The sequence below is a fragment of the Triticum aestivum genome, chromosome 4D, assembly GCF_018294505.1.
Source record: "Triticum aestivum cultivar Chinese Spring chromosome 4D, IWGSC CS RefSeq v2.1, whole genome shotgun sequence".
Classification (NCBI taxonomy): Eukaryota; Viridiplantae; Streptophyta; class Magnoliopsida; order Poales; family Poaceae; genus Triticum; species Triticum aestivum.
Genome location: NC_057805.1, coordinates 505,578,703 through 505,601,514, shown reverse-complemented (window position 1 = coordinate 505,601,514; position 22,812 = coordinate 505,578,703). Strand labels below are relative to the sequence as shown.

At 41.0% G+C, this 22,812-nt stretch overlaps 1 long non-coding RNA gene across 1 annotated transcript; it reads left to right on the top strand.

Moving 5' to 3' along the window:
• The first annotated feature begins 21,650 nt into the window (after positions 1 to 21,650).
• Positions 21,651 to 22,291, top strand: LOC123100656 (uncharacterized). The gene is made up of 3 exons (XR_006448447.1): positions 21,651 to 21,999; positions 22,075 to 22,150; positions 22,227 to 22,291. It is a non-coding gene; the product is annotated as an uncharacterized lncRNA (long non-coding RNA).
• Positions 22,292 to 22,812: the final 521 nt, after the last annotated feature.

Genomic DNA, 22,812 nt, shown 5'->3' with positions numbered 1-22,812 from the left:
ACTCATTGTTTTATCGTCCTCTCGTTTGACTTTTGATTAGACATTAATACCTTGTGAAAATGGACGGAAGGAGTCAGCTGATATGACCTACATAATATGTTGGTACCTTTTGTATCAATGATCAATTAATGCAATACTGATTAGCGTTTTACACTGTTGTATAACCAGCCGACCCAAATAGGTCCAGCTATACGTCATTGTCACAAGATGAGGCGGTATTGCCTCATACCAATACAATCAGTACAGCTGTCATTCATGATAACCAACTACCTAGGAAGCAGCGTGGTAAGCAACGCAGAACTTGCTTAACTCCTGATCAAATGGAGCAAACAAACGCGCGGAGGCGAGCAACATATCGGAAACATCTAGAGCACGGAACTATCGATCTTGAAGAAAAAAATACCACGCTGCGAGATTGGAGGGCAAGCAGCAAAGAGAAGGGGGAGTTAAGTGCAAAAAGAAAGGCAACTTATGCGGCAAAGAAGCACACCCCGTGCAAAGAATCCCTCGCACTCCCACGTCCAGACCTAGCAAACTTATCCCGCGCAACACCCCTCTCTCGGGCTGCCGAAGGTGATTCATCTGATGGCGACCCGACGACAATCATGCCGAATTTCATTGTTGGTACCAATGGTATGATAATTCTATTGTCACCTTGTTGTGCTCATTCTCACCAACCCTCATCTGACATGACGTTGTCTATTGTCACATTCGCCATGGAGATAATGCAGACGAAATCGATGGGTTCCGAGACTGCATCACTGGCGATGAGACGACACCATCCGACTTTATGGATGAGGAGTACTACATGTTTCGCGACGAAGGTATGGTCAACTATAATCTATGAATTTGTGGGGCTTTATCATAATTATAGTTAGTAGTTAATAATGTTTTGAACATCATGTTTCAACAAATGCACGTAGGATACGATAATGACACCTTGGAGGATGAAGAGGAAGCGATCATGTCGTCTGCTATACCTAGCGAGGTTGATCCATTAGACTTTGTCTACACAAACATCCCAGACACGACTCACATCCTGAAGCTCGACGCAAACTGCAAACACTGCAAGGCAAAAAAAATTGTGTCTGAGACTGACGGCTTCTGCTGTCGCAATGGCCAGATCGAACTTAAACACCCTGAGCCAATCCCAGAGCTAATGAGGCTATGGTCAAGCATGGATGCAGATTCTAGACATTTTCGGGAAAACATACGCTTCTTCAACGGGCATTTCGCCTTCACAACCCTTGGCGTCAGCCTTGATGAGAACTACACAAACATGAAGTCTGGGGTGTACACATTCCGGGCACACGGCACCATCTACCACAATGTGCATTCGTTCGGGCCTAGCTCCCGTCCTGAGCATCTGCGGTTATACTTCTATGATGATGACCCAACCATCACTCATCGTAAGGCGGCCACCAGGCAATTAGACCAAGATGTCGTGAAGAAGTTAGTAGACATACTCAAAGAAAACCCGTACTCCCAGCAATTTAGGAGTTTGGGTGCACACAAGGACAACCTCGATGATTACAGGATAGACCTAAACACCGATAAAAGGCTTGACCAAAGAAGATATAACAGACCGTTGTCATCTGAGGTCGCTGCAATTTGGGTTGAGGGCAACAACCTAGCAAAAAGGTTTGACCGGAGGATAACACTTTGTGGTAATAACAACGAAAGGCACAGTATACGTGTGACCTCCGGAGCATATGACCCTTTGTCTTATCCCCTATTCTATCCAAGGGGAGAACTAGGTTGGCATCCGAAGCTACCTAAACGTAATGTTCCTTTGGAGGTTGTACTAAATCCTCAACTGGTCCATGATGATGATGAGGATGCAGGTATGCCGTCTGCGTCCCATTTTTCTACAAATAATATTTTGTTTGTCGATTATATCCTCATTTTGATGGTACTCAATCATGTGCAGAGGGCAACAACAGGTTGTGCGTCTCTGTCAGAGACTACTACTGTTACATGCTGCAGACACGGCCTGCGATCTTTAATCCCATACTCTATGGAGCACGCCTCTTGCAGCAATGGGCCGTCGACATGTACGTCAAGATTGAAAGTTGTCGGTTAAGGTGGTACAGGAAGAACCAGACGCAGATTCGTGCCGACTTGTATAAAGGAGTTGTTGATGCGATCACATCAGGGGAGACACGAGGAAGCGCTGTTGGGGTAAGAATAGTTCTCCCTGGAACATACCCTGGTGGCGACCGCGACATGAAGAAGAGGCATATGGATGCCATGGCAATTGTACATACATACGGGAAGCCTGACATCTTCTTGACCATGACTTGCAATCCAAAATGGGAAGAGATAACGAATGAGTTGCTGCCTGGTCAGACGGCGCAAGACCGACCTGATACATAATATGCTGGTACCTTTTGTATCAATGATCAATTAATGCAATACTGATTAGCATTTTACACTGTTGTATAACCAGCCGACCCAAATAGGTCCAGCTATACGTCATTGTCACAAGATGAGGCGGTATTGCCTCATACCAATACAATCAGTACAGCTGTCATTCATGATAACCAACTACCTAGGAAGCAGCGTGGTAAGCAACGCAGAACTTGCTTAACTCCTGATCAAATGGAGCAAACAAACGCGCGGAGGCGAGCAACATATCGGAAACATCTAGAGCACGAAACTATCGATCTTGAAGAAAAAAATACCACGCTGCGAGAATGGAGGGCAAGCAGCAAAGAGAAGGGGGAGTTAAGTGCAAAAAGAAAGGAAACTTATGCGGCAAAGAAGCACACCCCGTGCAAAGAATCCCTCGCACTCCCACGTCCAGACCTAGCAAACTTATCCCGCGCAACACCCCTCTCTCGGGCTGCCGAAGGTGATTCATCTGATGGCGACCCGACGACAATCATGCCGAATTTCATTGTTGGTACCAATGGTATGATAATTCTATTGTCACCTTGTTGTGCTCATTCTCACCAACCCTCATCTGACATGACGTTGTCTATTGTCACATTCGCCATGGAGATAATGCAGACGAAATCGATGGGTTCCGAGACTGCATCACTGGCGATGAGACGACACCATCCGACTTTATGGATGAGGAGTACTACATGTTTCGCGACGAAGGTATGGTCAACTATAATCTATGAATTTGTGGGGCTTTATCATAATTATAGTTAGTAGTTAATAATGTTTTGAACATCATGTTTCAACAAATGCACGTAGGATACGATAATGACATCTTGGAGGATGAAGAGGAAGCGATCATGTCGTCTGCTATACCTAGCGAGGTTGATCCATTAGACTTTGTCTACACAAACATCCCAGACACGACTCACATCCTGAAGCTCGACGCAAACTGCAAACACTGCAAGGCAAAAAAAATTGTGTCTGAGACTAACGGCTTCTGCTGTCGCAATGGCCAGATCGAACTTAAACACCCTGAGCCAATCCCAGAGCTAATGAGGCTATGGTCAAGCATGGATGCAGATTCTAGACATTTTCGGGAAAACATACGCTTCTTCAACGGGCATTTCTCCTTCACAACCCTTGGCGTCAGCCTTGATGAGAACTACACAAACATGAAGTCTGGGGTGTACACATTCCGGGCACACGGCACCATCTACCACAATGTGCATTCGTTCGGGCCTAGCTCCCGTCCTGAGCATCTGCAGTTATACTTCTATGATGATGACCCAACCATCACTCATCGTAAGGCGCCACCAAGCAATTAGACCAAGATGTCGTGAAGAAGTTAGTAGACATACTCAAAGAAAACCCGTACTCCCAGCAATTTAGGAGTTTGGGTGCACACAAGGACAACCTCGATGATTACAGGATAGACCTAAACACCGATAAAAGGCTTGACCAAAGAAGATATAACAGACCGTTGTCATCTGAGGTCGCTGCAATTTGGGTTGAGGGCAACAACCTAGCAAAAAGGTTTGACCGGAGGATAACACTTTGTGGTAATAACAACGAAAGGCACAGTATACGTGTGACCTCCGGAGCATATGACCCTTTGTCTTATCCCCTATTCTATCCAAGGGGAGAACTAGGTTGGCATCCGAAGCTACCTAAACGTAATGTTCCTTTGGAGGTTGTACTAAATCCTCAACTGGTCCATGATGATGATGAGGATGTAGGTATGCCGTCTGCGTCCCATTTTGCTACAAATAATATTTTGTTTGTCGATTATATCCTCATTTTGATGGTACTCAATCATGTGCAGAGGGCAACAGCAGGTTGTGCGTCTCTGTCAGAGACTACTACTGTTACATGCTGCAGACACGGCCTGCGATCTTTAATCCCATACTCTGTGGAGCACGCCTCTTGCAGCAATGGGCCGTCGACATGTACGTCAAGATTGAAAGTTGTCGGTTAAGGTGGTACAGGAAGAATCAGACGCAGGTTCGTGCTGACTTGTATAAAGGAGTTGTTGATGCGATCACATCGGGGGAGACACGAGGAAGCGCTGTTGGGGTAAGAATAGTTCTCCCTGGAACATACCCTGGTGGCGACCGCGACATGAAGAAGAGGCATATGGATGCCATGGCAATTGTACATACATACGGGAAGCCGGACATCTTCTTGACCATGACTTGCAATCCAAAATGGGAAGAGATAACGAATGAGTTGCTGCCTGGTCAGACGGCGCAAGACCGACCTGATATTGTGGCTTGCGTGTTCTTTGGCAAACTCGAGGCTATGAAGGACATGTTGTTCAAGAAGCACATCCTGGGTGTTGTTGTCGCATATGTATATGTTGTCGAGTTTCAAAAAAGGGGCCTCCCACACGCACATTTTCTGTTGATCATGGACTCAACATATAAGCTTATCGTCCCCGAGCAGTATGACCGACTCATTTCCGCAGAGCTCCCAGACAAGCATAAGTATCCGGAATTGTATGCAATGGTGGTAAAACATATGATGCACGGACCATGCGGTGCTCTAAACCCGAAGAATGTTTGCATGCAAGAAAACGGATGCAAGTGCAGATACCCGCGGTCGTTCAATGAAAACACAGCACGGGGGAAGGACTCGTACCCAGTTTATCGACGTGGAGACGATGGTAGGCGTGCTAAGGTCCGAGGGAAGATGTTGGACAACAGATGGGTTGTGCCTTATAACCCATACCTTCTGCGGATGTTCAATTGCCACATCAACGTTGAGGTCTTCTTGAGCATAAAGGCCGTCAAATATCTTTACAAGTACATTTACAAGGGCCATGATAAGGCTTCTTTCAGCATCGACCAGCTCGACGCCAATGGTAACATTGATGAGATCAAGAGATACGTTGACGCAAGGTGGATCACCCCTCCGGAGGCTATGTGGAGGATATTTGGCTTTCCACTTTGCGCCAACTACCCTCCTGTCTTGCAGTTGCCTCTTCATCTCCCGAATATGCACAGGGTCGCATTCAATGCCCAGGCTGACTTGAAAAATGTTGTCGCCTCAGAAAATATTTCAAAATCCATGTTAACGGAGTATTTCAAGGCTAACCAGGAACACCCTCGGGCTAGAAATATATTGTACAAGGATTTTCCCGGAAGCTTCACGTGGCAGAAGAAAAAGAAGTTTTGGAAGCCGCGGGTCGAGCGTTTTCAAATAGGTCGCATCGTGTCTGCCAATCCTGCCGAGGGGGACCGATACTATCTGCGTGTGTTGTTAAACCATGTTACGGGCAAAACATCCTTTGACGACTTGCTCACCGTGGACGGCGTGCTATGTGGGAGCTTTAGAGAGGCTGCTGAAAGGTTGGGACTCATCGAGGCAGACAACACGCTCGACGACTGTCTTACTGAGGCTGAGCAGTGGGCGATGCCATCTTCTCTTAGGAGGCTCTTCGCAACCATCTTGGTGCACTGCGAGCCAGGCGACGTGCGTGGTTTATGGGATAGGCACCTCGAGCCTATGTCAGATGACTATCGTCGATCACGCACGTCCCCTGACGAGGTGGAGCAGATGGTGTTGCTAGACATTGGGGGTATGTTGCAGTCCATGGGTAAAGATATTGTTGATTTCGCTCTTCCGAGCATAGATGATGCGTTTGACCCAACCGAGGGCGAGGCAAGAGAGGTCATCGAGGAAACAACCGTTGAGTTTGACATGGATGACACTAAGTTGGTATCTTCGCTGAACTTGGAACAAAGGGCCGCATACGACGAGATACTAACGGCTGTTGAACGCGGTGATGGGGGTGTATTCTTTGTTGATGGCCCTGGAGGTACAGGGAAGACCTTCCTATACAGGGCGATGCTTGCCAAGGTCAAGAGCCAAGGCAAGATTGGTATCGCTACCGCGACGTCGGGCGTCGCCGCTTCTATCATGCCTGGCGGCAGGACTGCCCCAATCGAGGTTCCAGATCCCATTGAGTTGCGATGATGGAGCCTCGTGCAGCTTCACCAAGCAGAGTGGGACCGCCAAGCTCCTAAGGATGGCCTCATTGATAATATGGGACGAGGCCAGCATGACGAAGCGACAAGCGGTAGAGGCATTGGACAACAGCATGCGCGACATCATGGGAATACGTGACCGACCCTTTGGAGGAAAGACTGTTGTTTTTGGTGGGGACTTTCGGCAGGTGCTTCCGGTCGTCAGAAGGGGGTCGCGGGGCCAGATAATTGATGCAACCCTCCGAAGTTCTCATCTGTGGAAGTGTATGCGGCAGCTTCGGCTCATCACCAACATGAGGGCTCATAATGACACGTGGTTTGCAGATTACTTGCTAAGGGTCGGCAATGGCACTGAGGATGTAGACGATCAAGGCAACATATTACTCCCTGAAGATATTTGTCTGCCGTCTACAGGCGAGGTTGACGACCTGGAGAAACTTATTGACCACGTGTTTCCGAGTCTAGATGACAACATGTCTGATTCCAATTACATGACATCTCGAGCAATCCTTTCCATGACAAACGACAATGTCGACAAGATAAACATCCGCATGATAGACCGTTTTCATGGAGATGAAGTAATCTACCATAGCTTTGACATTGCAGAGGACGACCCATATGGCTACTACGCTCAGGAGTTTCTTAATGGATTGACTCCTAATGGTCTTCCTCTGCATGCACTCAAGCTAAAGCTGAACTGCCCTGTCATACTTCTAAGGAACATTGATCCAGCTAATGGACTGTGTAACAGCACTAGGCTTGTTGTAAGAGGTTTTGAGAGGAACACCATTGATGCAGAAATCGTGATTGGTCAACACGCTGGCAGGAGGGTCTTCCTTCCTCGAATACCTCTCTGCCCATCTGAAAACGACATGTTTCCGTTCAAGTTTAAGAGAAAGCAATTTCCTATAAGGCTTAGCTTTGCTATGACCATTAACAAGGCTCAAGGGCAGACCATACCGATAGTTGGTGTCTACCTACCCAATCCCGTGTTCTCTCATGGTCAGCTCTATGTTGCTTTGTCTCGAGCCACCGCGAAGAGAAACATAAAGATACTCATTCAGAAGGAGAAGCCGAAGGAGAAGGCCAACAAGCTAAAGGACAATCCAAAGAAGCGAAAAAGACCGACTGTGTCCTTACTGACCTCGATGAAGAACATCGTCTACAAGGAAGTCCTTACAGGCTGAAGTTCGGTCTTAATAGACTGGCAGGTTTAGTAATGACAAAGCATTTACTCTTGCGATGGTCAAGATATGCTGAATTTCGTTTCTTTTACATATTTTTTTATTTGGTATTTTTATATTTGGATGTATACAACATCATCGCTGATATAGATTTTCTACAAGCGTACTTTTTCATGTGTAATATGTGATTCAGATATAGTGATTGGCAGGATAAAGACCTGGAACATCCAATGAAACTATTGTATTACGGCAAATTAACATATCTGTTCTTATTATTTTGGTATTTTGATAGTATGTTTGAATGTAAGTTTATGGACGTCCTTATGATCCTCTACAATCATCTGCTAGGTCAGAACTATAATATTCTGATTGGTCTGAATTATAAGACCAACACACGCAGGAGGGAAGTTTGTGAAGCTTGTGAATATATATTTTGCATATGTACTACAAATAAATAATAAAAAGCTAGCCTGCGTACATGCGAATAAGTTTATATGCCCGTGCGACTTTGAAAAAATGTGACAACTGACATGTCTGATTGCTGAAGTGTACAATATTTGGAAAAAAATTAGAATACTTGATACTTTCACGTATCTAAACTAATTATTTAACAGTTCAGTTCAGGTTACATATTGTTTTCTTGCATTGGTTCATTTACCATCATGAATTTACTGTGCATCTGTAATAGTTCAGACCTAAAATATTTGTATGTATACACCATCATCGCTGATATAGATTTTCTACAAGCGTAATTTTTCTTAACGAATGATGCCGCTGATGTGTTACTTCTGCTAATGCATAAACAGATAGTGCATGTGTGTAATACCGTTGCTGCTAATGCATACGCATAAATACACAAATTTATGTTGTTTCCTAGCTATGGGAGCGTGTACTTCTACTACTATTTCTCATATGTACGTATGTATGTTATACAGATTGTTGTGATGAAAAAGAATAATAAATATGATCTTTTGCAATGCTGTGTTGGACTGAATGATTTGTAGTCCAATTATATTTTTTGATATACATGAGGTATTACACATGAAATGCAAGAAAGAGCTATAAGCTGATCTCAATAGGTTTCTTTTTATTTATTTCCCTAATTCATGTTTATTTTTTGATGTTCTCTTTCCTGTTTGAACAAGGAAATGTAAGTAAATGTTACAGCTGGCACAAACTTGAATGAAGTGTTAATGCATTTGAAGAAAACAGTATTCAACATAGTTTTAAAAAAATCCCGTCTATAAGGAAATTTTAGAAGTGTTTTTGAAAAATGTACAATACGTGCATGTTAACTATTTTATTTGCTTCCTTTTAAAAAAATTCCTAATCGGTTTATCACACATGAAATCTTAAGACAGGTTATCTTTTTTGTCTTGTAATAATATAGTAGGTTCTACTCACCGAATCACAAAATTGATCCCATTAATTAATATTTGATTGTGACCAAATCGGTCGATTTGTTTACCGATTTCGTATTCAGAGCTTCCTAGAAACGCTTATATATAGATCAACCGTTCCAGCGACCTTACCAGACCTCTCCATACTCCTCTCACATGGCGTCATCCAACAGTTCAATTCGCTTCAGCGATGATGCTGTTGAGGATATTCGTTGGCAGGAAGAAGAAAGTGAAGATTTCGGTGAACTGGAAGATCATGACGGCGCTACGCCGATGCGTCCCTTTGGTAAGGGTAACACACCAAAGCCAAAAAGGCTTAGGATGCATAATCACGTCGAGCCTATTAACCTGCCTATTAGTAGTAGATATCCCGTTACGAAAGACGATAGGAAAGAAGGTTTGGGGACGGTTGGGGTACTAGCAACGATCAAATTCTGCAGGCAACCAAGGAGAGCAACAAGCTGATGCAAACTCTCATAAAGAAGATCAATCAGTTGGAACATATGGTTGTGAAGCACATGCAAACATGCGACAAGAAGACGGAAATGCCTTGAAAGGAGCAATCATGAGGAGTTATACAATATTCTTTACAGCTTTTTATGTTTTATGTTTCAACGCTCCTTAAGAGCATTTTGCATTGTAATCGATTTGGAGTCAAACTATGAAAGTATGAATAAAGAACAGATATTGTTTCATGATTGCTTTCTTACTCTCTGTTTTTGATCTTCCCTTTGAGCTTTGTCGCCGAACATGCTATTTTTTTCTTTTTCTTATATGAATACGCGGTACAAATGCTGTAATCCGTACTTCCATCGAAATATTCTTTTTATTACAAATGGCATTTACTGCGTTTGTGCTATATTAACTAACTTACGTCACAAAGCGCACAGGCTTCTCAATTAAGCATGCTGGTTTTGAAAGTGCGGCTGTTACTACACTGTGCATACAGAATCCAATTAAAAAAGAGACGCTAATTAAAAAACAGATCGAAGTTAGCTTTCACGCGCATAGTCAATTGTGCATGCAACCGCGACCAACGAATCAAGCCATCAAAGACCGACTGAACAAATTATTACTATTGCTAATAACTTCGATTTAATTTTTTGTTACTATTTTAAAATGCCCGTAAAATAGTCGTTGCAAAGTAACACAACGACGTCTCATCACATGTTATAAAATCAAATATGTTGGGATTTAAAAAAACATATAGTATAATAAAAGCTGAGTAAATAATCGATTTTTGAAATTGATTACATGTTGGTAATTAATGGTAATATATTTAATCGACGAAATATTGGCGAATCCATGGTAATATATTAATTGCCTGACTACACTTACCTTAACGCACTATCACCTTAATTATTTTGATATATCCAATTATTGCGTTCCTAACTAAAAATCTGAAGTCATCATTATATTCCCGCAGTTTGTTATATTGAATATAGCGGATTCACAGGCGAAAAGGAAACAATGATACTGGTGAGATAATTGACATGATTTCGATCAGATTAAGAATCTGAAATATCTATAAATAATTAATTGATTCAAAAAGTTTTAGCAATAAATTTTTTGTTGCCAAAGAACTCTCATAACTTACTATTTATAATAGTTTCGATAGTAGAGGTTTTTTTTCGCTAGACGGCCACATGCAAATATTGAAAGAATTTTGATTTTCCCGCCTGTGGGCCCCTTGGACTATATATATAAATGCCACTACCCGTGCCCGTGCGCCCCTCTATCTTTCTTTAACACTTCATCCATTAGCTCCCTGACCATGGTGATACCGTATGGCTCGAGGCCCTCGAGGAGGGTGATGGCGAATCCACCGGATCCCATCATGCCTCTGCCTACCATCCCTCCAATGAACAGGCAAGTGTACAGATCTTCATGCACGCTTATCTGACATCACCGTTTGTTTATCCCATCATTTCGTATTATTTTATATAGGTACCTGGATTTTCAAAGTGTACAGATGGAACATAGCTATCAAAGATGTTGGATAATTCGAGCTAAGGTGATGTGGAAGTCCCATATCAGGGTGCATGCAATGGGAAACCCATACTTTCGTTGCATACTTCTGGACCAGGAAGTATGAGATTAGTGATCACTAAATATAGCAACCTTTTTTAATGTATATACACATGTGTTCTAAAGTCTTGTTATCTGAATTTTTAAATATTTCTAGGGAACAAAGATTGAAGCAATTGCCTTCAGCAACCAAGCTTATCGATTCAACGCCATTCTGCAGACCGGGCTAACATATGACTTCAGTAGCGTCGGGATAAACCCCACGAAAATGCTAGATGGTCACTTCTGGTATCTATGCATGGAGTTTGTCATTGAACTAAATGCTATAACCATGGTTAGGACATCGGTGCACAGTATTGCATCGACAATCTGTCCACCATTTTTCCCACAACTTGGTGCCATATCCTTGCTACGGGACAAAACCATTACCGGTGCAACATCTTTTAGTTTGTTTTTGCATATTTATCGATTTAACATTTTGTCTCACCCAGACTTAATTTTTTCCAGATGTTCTTGGTATTCTTGTCTATGCTGGTAGGATACAACATAGGTGGGATTCAGTATATAGACGGCAGGTCCATTTTGTTGAGATAGGCATCATGAATTTTCGGTAAATTCCAATCAGTACTTGAGGTTTTATATGATTATTAATATTTGATAGTTGCCTACCATCAACATATCTTTATCATTCCAGACGGGAGATACTGTTTATACGCCTAAGTCAAGAGCATGTTGGTCGTCACTTGTACCACTTGCAGAGCACTGAAAATTTGTTCGAGAAAATTGCAGTTACGTACATACAGGTAAACCGGAGGGATAAGTGCATGGAGACTATGAGGGAGAGCACATTCTTGTTCTCCCCCAACATTAATGATGATGTTCATCATCTTCAAGGTAAGTTATATAAACTATTTCGATTTTTATGGCTTTTTGTTCTTTTCTGTATTACGATGTTATTAGTACTAACAAATTGTTTTTTCTAGATATCCACGAAGCCTGCTTAATGACACTTGACGAAACACTATCATACGTCAATGCTGCAGTTGTAGCCAGGAAAAATGGACAGTAGATGACTTTGTTTTTCAACACGGCTCAATAAAAAGCTCGTTTCCCTCGGTCCTTTTATCTACATTTGGAATAATAATGTATTCACACAGAACAATCATTTCTGTTAAAGTGTGTTTTCATTTTGCTTGTCAACTCTAAGTGTAGCCATTATGGCAGTATGTATTATTTGTACGCGTACTTAATTCGGGATATCTGGTTTTATACAAAGGTTGATTTTTTTTCGATTCGTTGAGATTGAACTGTAAATATGTCATGCCTTAGGAACAAAATATTCAACTATAAAAAAGGAGAAAGATCTAATACGCCCCCGTCATGTTTTTTTATAATTAGAAAGAATCATCTACGTCTTAAAAACGACTTGATATATTTGGCAGGCAATAAAAAGCATTAAAAATATATCCGTTTATATATATGCTGCATCGACATCATAATTGCCAAGACACCTCAGTGAACGATCACTCACGCGTATCGATCAGCGATGGAGCCCATCATTGGAAACAATGCGCCGGCGATCCCTAGCTTTTGGCAATTGTTTATACACATATTTTAGCCTATTAGACTATTATTTAGATTACAATTGTGCCACACCCCTAGCTTTTGTACCGATGAACAGTTCTCACTGCCTAATTTTGCAATGCAAATTAAAATGCATGATTAGCACATAGTGCTTTCCTGATCATTTTTTCAGTGAATTATTTAAGTGAACAAATAAATTCATTAATATTTCATCGTTATTGTGCACGTCGTTAATTTTCTTTTGCTGTAGCTAATCTCGTATCGTATAACTTCATCCATACACGCACTGTTATACGATATGATGTATACTTTATTCTTCAGAAATAATCACATTCCAGCTGTAGAATAGTAAATAAACATATGAAGGTCATATGGCACGTACCTTGCATATATTATTTAATCTTGAAGTTGTCCTTGATCTTCCTCTCTCGCCGTTGCCTTAAATTCCAGCTAGCGAATAAACGCTGATTATTTTTTATCTATTCCTGAATAGAGTAAAATAAATGATATATGCATGGTTTTTCTTATTGATCAGTACCCTACAGTACACAACTAGAACCACGTTAATAGTAGATATGTTAGTGTGCACGCCGTGAATGTTCTATTTTGATACATGCTAATCAATGATAAGTTCATGAAGCTTATGTGTAAGAACATAAGCATTTGGGAGAAAATGAGTACCACAAAAAAAAATTAAGGCATGACAATTGACATCATCATGATCTAAAGTATGGATAGGACATTAAGGACAATCTAATTTTATAGTAAGTTTTGATTTCTGACTTCTTTTCTAATATATTATTAAAAGTTATGCGTTTGATCAAAAAAGGAAAGATATCTGCACCATACATAAGTATATATATGAAAAAAGCAAAGACATGTGCTACCCAGCCTTCCTCTGCATGGCCTACCATTTTATGTTAACATCCTGTAAAATCCGTCAATGCCTAATTTATTAACGGGTGTGATTTTGATGGAAAAAGGAAATAGATGTGCAGGGGACAGGTATATATGGTAGTGCTAGATTAAGCAATGATCTGCTAGCCAGTTATCCTCCGCATGGCCTACCTATATATGTGAACCTCCTCTGCCATCCCTCCTCCCCCTCCTTGCTCTTCTTTCGTCCATCACAACAGCCAGACCTGGAGGAGAAGTTCCCAAGGAGTACTCTGTGTAAGCAAGGAGCATCAAGAAGGCGAGTACCTCTAGGTATGAACAATTCTGGATCTTTATTTTCTCTAAAGCTGTAATAGTTGTTATGTTTGCTTGAGGTGTACTATCAAAAGTATGTTTGGTTGAGGTATACTACAAAAATATTGATTGCCATCATAGCCTCATAGGAAAGGAAACTGCTTTTTGATAGAAGTAGCTTCTGATTTAATTCACTGAATAATAATTATAATACAGGTAACGAAGGAACACTTATTGGGGGGAAATGAGCTTAGAATTACTAAGATAGGCATTACCTTATGTTGCTCAATCAACTGGTACTAAACCATATCATATTTTGGCCTCCCCTTTCTGATTGAGGTGGTTTGGGTTATCATTCCACAGTTGCACGTACATGCGCTACCTATATTACCATCATTAAAAAAAGCGTATGAGTGCAAATGATGCAAAAAATTATACAGACTATTGACACAAGATATAATATGACTTACCACAACAGTTAGCACCAAACAATAGCCAGATAGCCAGATTTCTAAAGAAAGAGAACATTCAAAACAGAAAAGCCAGTAGAAGCCATGAGCAATGAATTGCAGTGAGATAAATTCAAGCTAATTGTGAAAATGCCAACAACAGTGAATATTATGTATTTTACATAACCATTGATGGATTTTTGTAATATCAGGATTCCTGATAAGCATTTTTACTATAGGAAGGGGATCGCTGCTATATTAATTTTTAAACTGTAAATTTCTTAACCTGCAACACAGACTAAATGAGGCTAGAATCACAATATCATGTTGAACACAAAAATGCCATTTCAATATGAAAGACTTGGCCTTTTTATTGTTAACTAGGTAAATGAAGCAAGTGCACGCCATGATATTCAAGTTCACCGAAACTCTATTTCAGATTATTTTTCCTATGATGGAGCTAAAATATTCCTATATACTTGTAGGAATCATAAATCAATAAATCAACAGGAAGTCCGGTCATAGATCACTATAGTTCCTCTGCAACAAACTGGAGCTAGCAAGATGAAGAAAACGATGCCTGATTGTTAAAGCAAAGTGTGGATAGATACCTATATATAGTAATTAGACACTTATATGCTAAACCAAACGGCACCTGATTGTCTTAAAGCACTATAATCATTATTCAGTATTTAGATACTTATATTTTAAAAGGTGGACAGATACGTCAAACCTTTCCTATGCTAGCAACCAATATTGCTACTTAAAATTAATACCTCACTATGGTTCAGCTCCTCTGTAGTATTGGCTCGCCTCGTCGTTCTCGTTATGCATAGGTTTTGTTTGCCGAGGTGGCATCAGCTACTGTGCTCATCGACGCCCAAGAAAAAACCAAAAAAGAATCTGGCTATTTATACATGATGACAACAACAAATAATTATGAGGGTATACAAGACCACAACAGTAATTACCGTAGCATGCCTCTTTCTTGGTAATTAGTTGTTGAGAAGCCAAGTCAATTATGCTGCTCCCATTGCCAGCTTAGAAATAAAACAGCAAATTGCTCAAATATACAATACACTGTCAATGAATGCAATACACATTGCACAACACATACACATGCCTTTGTTAAAGAATTATGCCTCAAATGCCATGTTGTAAACAGTAGCATAATTTAACTCCAAAACTAAGAATAGACCCTACCAAAATCATGCATAACCAGAATTACAATGGCATAACAACAACCATTGCAGAGTTGGTGCTGACTAATCAGGGCATAACCAGGAACCATATAATTAACCATAAGCCATGTAAATAACAATAGTAAGAACTTCATACCGATAAACTGAAACCATGATTACAGGCAGTGAGGAAATCAAACAAACTTCACCTTATAATTATCCATGGCATAGGCATATACAGGAAAGTCAAAACCCTGCCTAGGCAGTGAGAGAACACAAATCAGGGATAAGACCAAAGAAGTATGTTGCGCCACGACTCACAAATTTCATGGAACCATACTAACCAAGAGAGCCTTGTCAAGCCGTTTTGCTGCTGCTTGGCACTCCTTCGGTTTCTCTTCCGCTTGCTGTTCAAATGGTAGAGTTGAGAAGTAATGAGGAACGTTGAAAACAAAATGAAGTGTGACAGCAAGAACACGTGCAAGGTCTATATTTAAACCGAACTGAGAATTTTAGGAGCTCAAATTTTAACAATAACTTTGATTCCAAGACTCAGTTACAAAAATGTGGTTTTAAGGATAACTTTGATTCAAAGATACATGTTCCATGTACAAATATGAAATGGATGAGTTGGACACTACAGTTCATATCACAGCTACAGTGACAAGTCAACTTAAGAAGCACTATATTCTAAAGATAATATTTTAGACGGCAAGCGGTAGAAGAAGACTTCTCCAAGGAGCATATTCAACATCTTCAAAACGAAGATGTTTCAGATGGGCGTGAAGTGTGTTAACCAAAACAAATCCCTGAATCTCTCTGCAGAACCCTCCTAAAACTAAGCATCATCAATCAAACAGTCTTCCAATCTACAACCCCAGAGCATAGAAACAAAAGCAACACATGAACAGCATTTCAATTTAACGCTACATTCATAGAAATTCTGAATGCCCCACAAGAACATATTTAGCATGAGCATGTAAATAGTGACAAGACTTGTGTTTTGTTGTACCTGATTGTCCTTGAGGTATAGGGTTATCTTAGTACCCCTTCCAAGGGGCTCTCCAGTAGTATCATGTCTCACAGTGAAGGAGCCACCATCCTGGGACTCCCACACATACTACTCATTAACAAGGTAAGCGGAGTAGAAACTGACACCAAACTGACCAATCATGGACACGTCGATGCCAGCAGCTACAGCCTCCATGAAATCCTTCTCGCCCAACCTTGCAATGGTACCAAGGTTGTTCACGAGGACTTGGTCAGGGTCTCAAACCTGATCTTATCCAACACCTGCACATCATAGCACCCAAATACCCAATTTAGTGAGATTCTCACAAATAACCAGTCAATAATGTGTTGGTGATTATGCAAGAACTTGGTTTTGAGACTAATAATGCATTACAGTAGAATCAGCCTATATTTTCATTTATTTTACATTACATATGCAAGAACCTAAACAACCACATGCATAGCACACTGCCTCTACCTAGCTAATGGGGCATTTATTTAGCAGAAAAGCAGGTCGTTTAACTAGCTAACTAACAAATAGCAATCACTGGAATATTACATAGTAGCAGGTGAGAGAGGAGAGGGAGAGGGATGTGCTACCTGCTGGGAGCAATGCGTCGTGGTGGCCAGGCTGGACTCGTCGAGCTCGGGACCCTTGATCGCTCGCCTTGGAAGAAGAGGAGCAGAGGGCTTGGTGGCTATGTGCACCCATCCTCCTCAGTCCAGGGGCTGCAAAGTGCCCTCCTGCCGACGTCGCCGTCTCGTCCGCGCCATGGGCGATCTGAACCATATTACATATAGCTTTAGTCTGAGAGCAGAGGCGGCTTTAAACATTAGCATGCCATGGGCAGGTGTAAACAACCATAGAGCAAAATTATGGCCATGAGAGCAGTAATAAGCCAAATCACTTGAAACAAACAAACTTAAAGGACCAATGGTAATAACAGAATCTATACATTGCTTGAACCAAAAAATGTTGCTGCATATTCATTCATTGAAGAAACTTGAATCATGTGCATACATAGAAATTGAACCAAAACTGGTGATGTGTTTTCATCACATAGTTGTCCAATGCAAACCAAGAGATACCGAAACAGTGGAAGAGCAATAATTAATAATGGACCAGATTAGTTAGTAGGCTAATTGAATTGAGTGCAACAACTAATTACCAAGAAAGAGGCATGCTACGGTAATTATTGTTGTTGTCGTCATGGAGGGGCCGTCTGTCTCACCTTGCCGCGGAAGTGGTGGGGGTTCCGGAAGACGGCGGAGTGGTAGGCGATGTAGACCACAGGCTGCACCACCGTGGCCGTGTCTTGGCCGTCGGGGAGCAGTCTTCGCCCTGGCCCTGCCTGTGAGGCCGGGTCAATGCGCCTCGATAGAGCAGCGAGTAGGAGATCAGTTCAGGAATCATCAAAAAGAAAAGCAGAGGAGGAAAGGGGTCGGATCTGCGTACCGGAGCTGCTGGCGTTGTAGATCGAGGCACCGCGCTGCGGATCCACCGTCGAACTCGCCGGAGACCAGCACCGCCGCGGATCCGACCGGAGGGCGACGGGATCCAGCACCCGCGTCTGGGCGATGAAGCTCCATGCGTGCGTCGACAGCAGTCGCACACGTCTCGCCGGAGCATGGTGCGGTGGTCGCGGCTAGATGGCGCGGTGGTTGTGGGCTCGGCGACGCGCGCCGCGATGCGGCGGGGGGAGGTCAGAGGGCGAGAGGTGAAGCCGGAGACTGGTGCGGTGGTTGCGGGCTCGGCGACGCGTGCCGCGATGCGGCGGGGGGAGGTGGGAGGGCGAGAGGTGGCGCCGGAGACTGGTGCGGTGGTCGCGGCAAGATGGTGTGGTGGTTGCGGGCTCGGCGATGCGCGCCGCGATGCGGCGGGTGTGGGGGGGGGAGAGGGCGAGAGCTGGCGAGTGAGTGGACAGGAGAGATGAGTGGAGGGGAGAGGGAATGATGCGGCGGGCGGAGTCGCGCGGCCGCCACCTACCCCGCGGCGATGCGGCGGCGGAGGGGAAAGTGGGAAGATGAAGTGAGTGGAGGAAGAGGAGCAAGTGGGTGGATAAGGTAGGCGGCGGGGGAGGCGGGCCGACGCGCGGGGAGGCGGACCGACGCGCGTGGGAGGCGGGCCGACGCCTAGCCCGTGATGCATTTGGTCTGGGCCTGGACGTACTGTTTATGGCCCATGTAATTCATTATAGTTTTTTGTTTGAAATAGTTTACAAATGTTTTTTTTGTTGGACATTTGTTCATAGCCTACAAAAATATTTTAAATAATTATCAAATGACTAATTACTTATATATGAACATTGAGGTTTGTTGTTTATCCCGAGTTTCATGGGGTAGGACATTTATTTAAACAACATTTATTTAAATAGGTATCCTTTTTTGCATAGAAAAAATTTGTGTTAGTTTGACTTTTATTTTTTATATATATTATATATACAAATATGATGCAGTATGAAATACCATTTATATTTCATCTTAAATATTTCATCATGGTATATTTGTTATTAGTGGACGTCTGAATTTTTTTTTGTAATTATTTTTATACCTCACAAAATATCATATATATTTACAGTATACATACCTCAAAAATTAAACAAATTTGAATATATATATATATACTAAATATGGTGCATAAAAATAAATATTTATATTCTTATGACATATACTAAGGGTATCACAAAACAAATCATATAAAAAATAAATATACTTGGTTAATGTTGGTTTGTTTGTTTTAGTTTTTGTATGGCAATTTTCCATAGCCTATACAAATAATTTAAAATAACTTAAGCAATTTCAGACGCTTAATTACTTATATATGAACATTATATTTTGTTGTTTTCCCCGATTTGTTGTGTTAGTAAAATGATCTAAGCGTCATTTTTTCCTAATATAACCAAATACTATTTTTATTAGCAGAGAAAACAGTTGTGTTAGTTTCACATTCAGTTTTATCATATATTATATATAATTTTATGATGCAGTAAAAAGTATTAATTATATTTCAGCATAGATATAAATTGATGGGTTCCGACATACTCACTGATGAAACGATGACAGACCACAGTGAAACACCACGAGAAGAGGTGCATATAGCTAACCTTCCTCTGTATGTATCTTATAGATGATAATACGGAAGGGCTTTCTTTATTTTTCTTGTTTTTTCAGAATACAGGAGACATGGATATGGACTTTGGAGATGCACGGAAAGAATCCATTGAGGGTTCAGATGCGATGTCGCTGAAAGGGGACGAAGATTCACAACATAAAAATGTCAAAGAGGTTATATCTCATAACAAACCAAAAAAGGATGCTAATTTACATATTATCCCACAAGGTATTTTTTATATTATTATCAATCTTATTTTTGTAATATTGTCTTTTGTATTGAACTAATTTTGCTCATTTTGATTGTTAAGTTGGCTCATATTTTTATGAATTCGACAGACTATGTTTGTACCGCTAGGGATATTACAGTCATCGAATCAATCAAGTCTGCCCCGAAGAATACCCAGTTCGTAGACATTGGAGATGCCTTGTTATCAACCGACGATTTGGAATGCCTTATTAAAGATGATATGTTCTTACATGACGGTGTAAGACCAATTGCACAAACTTTGTAATTAATAATACGAACAATATATAATATCATAAAATATAAATATAATCTAAATGCCCATTACAGGTGATAAATGCTTACATATATTGCATGCTTGCTCACGACCATCTACAAGACAGGGCGGGTGAAAAGGTACACATTATTAGCACGTTTGTATCGGGCCAGATAAAAGAAGACGGGGAAAGAGACATAGACCCATCAAAATATCGTCGCATCGTGCGTCATGTTAATAGTTATCTACAACAAGATATGGTTAGTTTTTGTCTCGTAATCCATGCATATAATTATGGATTGTTTTTATTTAGTTCATATGTTTAATGATTTATTAATAACTATATCTAATTGTGACTGTGACTTGTATCTTATTTACACCAGTTATTCATTCCGATTAACATGCCGGGCTACCATTGGTATCTAGCAGTTGCCAACGCCAAAAAACGAGAGATCCAAGTATTGGACTCACTTGGTGAGAATGTCAAACGCAATGACCTTGCTACTACGGTAAATATCTATTTCTTTTCTCATCTTAGCATTTATTTTGTTTGACTTCATCCTTAACATTTCTCATATATAAAATAGTTGCTAGGGCTCGAGAAATGGCTGAAACTTGTAGAGCATAGTCCGGAGTTTATCAAAGGTCATAAGTGGCCTGATCTCAATGTTACAAAATGGACGGTTGTAGAGCAAATTCAGGAGGCAATACAAACCGATGGGTAAGCACTTGTTACAATGGTTTGTTTTTAGATTCATCTGTGTGATATTCTGAAGCATTATTTTATAATATTATAGCGTATCATGTGGATTGTTTATGCTAAATTATATGGAATACTGGACACCACATGGACTGTCAGACCAGTTTACGCAGGTATTTCAGTTTTATACATTATCTCATAATGTTTTATCAAAATATCTTATAAATTGTTTTCATATTTTTTTGTAGGAGGATATGAAACATTTTCGACAAAAATTAGCAATTATTTTGCTCGATTCAGAGCTTAATAAGTTAAAAGGATGTCCCATGTACCATCAACCTCTCAACGAAGAAACTTTAGCTAATTCTGATCTTGAGATCCTGGATAATCCATCTGACGTGGTCGAAGAGAAACGTCCCGCCCCAATCACTATCATTCCCACGGACCAACGTGAAATACTTGCCGGCCTCTGCAACTACATCATGTCGATCAATGATGCTGGATGTTTGGAGTAAGTATCATGTATCAATATTTAATGTGCGGATGTATATTATTGTTCTTCTTACCATCCAAATTACAGGAAGGTATGGGTCCGGAGCTCCACACCCGATCCAATGAGCTTAAGTCTTAAGAAACTTCAGTGCATACTTAACATGGAGCAGCCCATGGACAATGATTGCTTCAACACCGCCGTGCTTATGCTGGCATGTGACGAGGGAGTATTGTTCACAGACCCTCCTATACACTACATGGATCTACGATTTTGTGTAAGTTACCGTAACTCTTCATTCTAGGTGCCATTAGTATCAACATGTTGAAACAATATTTTTTTTCTTTTACTTAGTCCATGCTGCTAGAGTCAACACGAGGTCAGAAATTTTGTGAGAAGGAAACTATCCAGACGTTGGCAACATTATTTGATAGCTGGCCTGGGATGGAGACCGACATCTCATCTTGCAATAAGGTAAATAAAATATTTTGACCATTGTTATCATGGTTTGTTTTTGTTTCTAATAGCTCCACTTGTAGATTTATCTTCCCTATGCATCCATCGGCCGATACATCCTGTACATCATCGACAAAGAGGCACGTCGTCTATATATTATGGATCCTATTCAATCATCACAATCGTCAGAGGATAAAAACTTGAGGCATTCACTGAAATTAAAAAGTTTTTCAAGGGATTTCAAAGAAGCACTCGAAATAAAGCTGCCTGGGTGGAATTTTGATATATCTAAATGGCATCGTTTATTTCCGGCCGGTGTTCCAACGAGTATAGACGGGTAATGAATTCATAACAAGAATATTTACTTTTTTTATCATTATATTATTTATAATATTAATTGAAAGTTTTCCAGGAATGTGTCTGGCTATTTTGTTTTTCATTTTATGCTCTGGTGGAACGGTAAAGAATTGGTCAAGCCGGTTTGCGCGGTGAGTATTGTGGGTTACATGTTTTAAGACCTTCTCCGTGAATTTTTCATACTAACTACATTTATTTTTTCTGCAGGATGGGTATGAATTGAGGAAGCATTTTTTATTATACTTGCTAAAACATCGCGGGAATGAAGCTAGAGGAAACTTTTCTGATATTGTGAAAGAATTTCTTAAGCGCGTCATCTAGATATTAGTATTTTTGTAATAGATGTTAAGTTGTAACATCACTCAGCTTGTTACATTGCAATAATGGACTTCAGTTTGTGTTATATTGTTTGTATGTGTGAATTTTAACATGTAACTCTGGTAAACTATTTCAAGAGCCCGTGGCAACGCACGGGCACTCTACTAGTGTTTGGATTGGAGGAGAGTGTCGACAGGGATTAGATCGAGGTGGTCCGATCTTGATGCGGTTAGTCCAATAATTCAGTTCATTATAGCATGCATACGTGCCATTGAGATCTCTTTTCCTGATTTATCATAGGATTTCGCTACAAATCAAACAGTAGATTTTTTTTTAGCATGGTAGATCGAACATGCGAGATAGCAAATTATATTGTCGCGAGGATGATAATTTCCTTAAACAAGCATGACAAATCTTTGTCATTTTAGTTTTTCGCCAGGAATTGGCATGCTTGCTAAAGCAAATTGTCATCCTC